Source organism: Acomys russatus, chromosome 1 (genome assembly GCF_903995435.1).
Source record: "Acomys russatus chromosome 1, mAcoRus1.1, whole genome shotgun sequence".
NCBI classification, from domain to species: Eukaryota; Metazoa; Chordata; class Mammalia; order Rodentia; family Muridae; genus Acomys; species Acomys russatus.
Genome location: NC_067137.1, coordinates 25,768,351 through 25,773,217, shown reverse-complemented (window position 1 = coordinate 25,773,217; position 4,867 = coordinate 25,768,351).

Sequence of the window (4,867 nt, the reverse complement as noted above, 5' to 3'; positions counted from 1 at the left end):
AAACTAACCAAGCATACAGAGCAATTAAAACACCTTAAAACAGAAAAACAGGGCTGGAGAGATGGCTCAGGAGTTAAGAGCACTGACTGCTCTTCCAGAGGTCCTGAGTTCAATTCCCAGCAACCACATGGTGGCTCACAAGCATGTGATTGATGCCCTCTTCTGGCATGCTGGTGTGTATGCAGGCAGAGCACTGTATACATAATAACAAATACATTTAAAAAAAAATATATATATATATATAGAAAAAACACCACCACCACCAACAACAAAAAACTTCAAAAAACAGACTATAGAAATGAGCCTTCAAGCCGGGCGTGGCGGCACACGCCTTTAATCCCAGCACTCAGGAGGCAGAGGCAGGCGGATTGCTGTGAGTTCGAGGCCAGCCTGGTCTACAAAAGGAGTCCAGGACATCCACGGCTACACAGAGAAATCCTGTCTCGAAAAACTAAGAAACCAAGAAACAAACAAAAAAAAAACCAAACAAACAAAAGAAAAAAATTTTATTTTAAAGAAAATATTGAGGGCAACCAGAGGCAAAATGTTTAACTTCATAGCAGGAATAGTTTGATTGCTAACTTCTGAGCAGCAATTGTGGGTGCCAAAATACTAAGCAAGGACTTAATGTGCTGATGTGATTACCTGTCAGCTTAGAAGTAAATATCCAGTGAAAATCTACTCAAACCAGAACCAGCCTCATTTCAGTAATTAAATGCCTTTTCCTGTGGGATGTGCTACAGGTGCAAATTTGTGTATTGTGCCTTTCTTTTCTTTCTCTCTCTCTTTCTTTCTTTCTTTGTTTCTTTTTTTCCTTGAACCCCTGATTCTCCTGCTTCATCTCCAAGCGCTAGGATGACAAGCATGTATGACTCCAATTGGGCTTTATGCTGTGGGTGCATCCTACAGAGTTTTTGTTTGTTTGTTTGTGTGTTTGTTTTTATTTTCTCCTCCATTGGCTTCCGAGCTTCATGTTCTTTGTTAGTAACTTCAAGGAGCCAGGATACCCCCCATTATCACCTGTTCAAGGAGCCAGGATACCCCCTATTATCACCTGCTGTTTCTGGTGATGCTGCAGGTTAACCTTGGCCTCTTTCTGCTTTTATTGTACAGTCAGTAATATAAAATTTCTTTTGAGTTTTATAACTTAGTAGCATTTTAGACAAGGTTGTGTTTGTGCTTGTGTGGAGTGAAAGGATTGTGTTGAGTAAACCTAGGATTAGAATGCAAATTGGACAAAAAAAAGTGAGAATAGGTGTAGAAAGACGCTTAAGAAAGTTCTCAGTTGCCTGACTTGTTTTCTAAAGCTAGTGAGTTTCTGAAATTGGCCCTCTGAAAAGGAGTTCGCATAATTCATGAATACACAAACTTTTTATTTATTGGTAAGAAGGTGGTGTTGTTGTTTTTGAGACAGGGTCTTACTATGTAGTCGTTGACTGTCCTGGAACTCAATGTGAAGATCAGGCTGGCTTCGAACTCAGAAATTCACCTTCTTTCTGCCTCTTGAGTTCTAGAATTAAAGGCGTGTGCCATCATGCCTGAATAGTAATACATTTAAAAAATCACATTCTAGATACAGCATTATTTGATTAATAAATACGATTTCCACTCACCAACTTGCTTTTCCTTTCTGAATGGGGCCTTGATAAATATGTTACTGATTTTCACATATGTAGAATAGAATTTATCATTTTTTTTTCAATACCCCTCCTCCTGGCAGGTTAATAAACAAGCCCACCCTTTTACCGTGTGTGTGTGTGTGTGTGTGTGTGTGTGTGTGTGTGTGTGTGTGTGTAAGGATCCTGTACACATTTCTCATTATTTTAAAATCCAGGTTTAGTATCCTTCGAGGTAACTCAGTGGATAAAGGCAAGGCTGACAACCGACTTCAATACCCAGGGCCCACATGACGGAAGGAGAAAACCAACTCTTACAAGTTATCTGCTGATCTCCACGTATGCTCTGTGGTACATGTGGGCCCCCTTCCCCCATCACCACAGAAAAGAAAAATACAGTCCAAGTGTAACTGTATACTATTGTGCAGAGGTCAGTGGTCTAACCAGCATCTGTTTCTCCCTCCTTCCCTAACTGTAAAACAAAACTGATGAGAGAGGGTATTACGGAAAAGGTAAATCTTAAAATCATAGGTTATTTGGTCAAAGATAACCCACATGTGAGCCATTGAACCAAAATTCTTGTAACAGAGCTTGGAAGTTCAGAATTTTCCAAAGTTCCCCAACCCCATAAGGGGTTATTATACTAAGATTGCAAACCAAAGGAGGAGGAAAAAAAAAAAAAAAAAAAAACAAAAAACCAACCCAAACACAAATGCTTAGAATGTTGTAGAACTAAGGTGATGTTTCTATTTGGAAAAGACATTCTGGAACAGAGTCCAAGGAGGATACAGAGTTTTAAAAAAATGTGTTGGGTTTGGCTTGAATCTCTAGTCACTCTCCCCATTGCTGTGAGGATGGAATCCAGGGTGCATGGCCTGAAGGACAAGGAGTAGGAAGGAGGGGAAAATACCAAGCCTTTAAGGAGATTGGATGGTAATAAAAATAATTTTGCTTACTCAAAATATTGTTCTTCAATATTTAACACTTGTGAGCATACAAATTTTCAACCTCTAAATTTTAAAGTTGAAGGAAAGCACACAGACCCTCTGTCTGAATTCCATCTGAGAGTTAAATTTTTCCTTCCTGCTTAATAGTTAACAATGTATTCCACATTCCAAAAAGCTAGAAGCATTTATGAAATTATTTGCCAAAAGAAAAGCTAAGTATTTAATAAGTCCATCCAATCTGACTGAAACATTACTTAGTGCATTAAATGTATCCAACAATGCATGTATAGTACTTTAATGATTTAATGTATGAGTCAAAAGTGATTTTAAAAATTAGATTACATTTTAGTGAAAATTCTTCTTTACCATAAGCCCCTCAAATTTCAGCTGGTTGTCACAGTTGAAACAGAAGGACAGGTGTCAGCTGTGAGGGAGTGTTCTCTTACTAATAAACTTATTTAATAGCATTCCAAAGGAAATGATAAAAAGGCTCTAACTTGATTTTTTTTTTGACCCTGAGATCAAATTTAAATGAATAGGTTAGTTGGAAAAACAGCTGTTGGGGAGCGGGAAGGAGACTGGGACAGAGAAGGAAATAGGGGGAGACAATTAAAACCAAGCTTCAGAATGTACAAAGAAGGCTTATGGAATCTACTGCTTTGTAAACTAACTTTAAAAAGGTGCCCTGCATGGGTGGGTAGCATTGCTTCCAGAAAGCTTTACATGAAAATCCAAGGGTCAGGGATTGGCTGTTGGTCAAGGTGACCCCTGACCCCCAAGCATGCAGCCATTGATGCTACTCTTGGCTGCCCATGAGAACAAGACAGTAACATCCTATTCCTAGAGCACACATGCTTTGCCTGTAGGACGGAGAGGAATCAAGCTGGAACTAAACTGGAACCTTCCTCCGCACCAGCTGGCTTTCAAAGTGCTCACAGATGCACACTTCAGGTGACCAGGAAAGACAAAGCCTAAACGATCTTACCCAGTTGTAGGGCCTGCGCACTACAACTTGCCAGGCAAGGTGTGCCCAATAGTGTAATAATGGTATTACTGTTTTGAGGGTAACCAACCACTTTCTGCTTGCATTCTGGAGGGAGTGTGTGCACGGTATTACAAAACTGATCAATTAGGCAGTGGCTGGCGAGACCATAGGCCCTGAGCAAGGAAGCTATGATGACTGTTGGTTTACTAAGTGGACGTGTTGTGCCATCAAACTGCCTTTAAATATTTATGTTTATGTCAGCTTTGGTCAGAGACTGCTGAATGCTCAGCCCTAAATGAGACACCCCCATCTCCAAGGCTTGGGGAGTGGCAAGAGTGGAAGCCAGTCTGCAGGATTGGACACTCTCAGCATCAGTACCTGCAGAAGACGTGCAGGAGGTTACGCTCATCAACAGTCCAGCATGGGTAGGTGAGGGACTTCTCCTACCCACCCCTCCTTGAAGAGCTATTCATAGTCCCTACTCTGGTAGGTAACCTCACCCATGCTCATTCAAGCAAACTTAGTTAAACTCAATGCGATACACATCAAAGTTAATAGGGACCTGGAAAAGAAGAATAAGGGGTCCAGTGAGGGAGGAAAGGGACAAGAGGAGACAATGAGGTCAAAATACATTATATACATTTGTGAAATTATCAGAAATAATTCTTAAACGCCTGTTCAAGACTGAGTTGATCCTTTTTGTTGTTGTTGTTGTTTAGCTTTTACAAGGCAAGTATATAACCTTAACTTTGAGCTCTGTGACTTTTTAGTATGTCAACCTTAAATAAAATTATCTGATGGTGGCGCATGCCTTTGATCCCAGCACTCGGGAGGCAGAGGCAGGCGATCTCTGTGAGTTCGAGAGTCCAGGACAGCCAGGAGGACTACAAGAGAAACGCTGTCTAGAAAAAAACAAAACAAAACAAAACAAAAAAAACCCTAAAAAGAAAAGTTGAGAAGATGTCGTTTTGGGACTATTTGGGTTGGAAGTACAAAAAAAGTGCAGCTAAAGGTAGCTAGGCCCCACCCATAATGTGCCATTTAAGATGTCTAGAAACACTGAGGGGACTAGAGCTTCTCATAGCGTTCCTGTTGTTGCCACAAGATGGCGCCAGTGCTCAAAATATAGCTCCAGAGCGCCAAGACGCAGGAAGAAAGGCGAGCAAAGAGGCTTTCTCTTCATTTTAAGTTTCCCTAAGAAAAATGGAGGCTCCCAGAAGAATTCATGGGCAACTTCATCACACGTCCATTTTTAGGGGCAGAGAGAAAACGGAGCGCTGCGGCTTACCAAGACCGTGCAGCTGAGCTCCTGGTTTGCA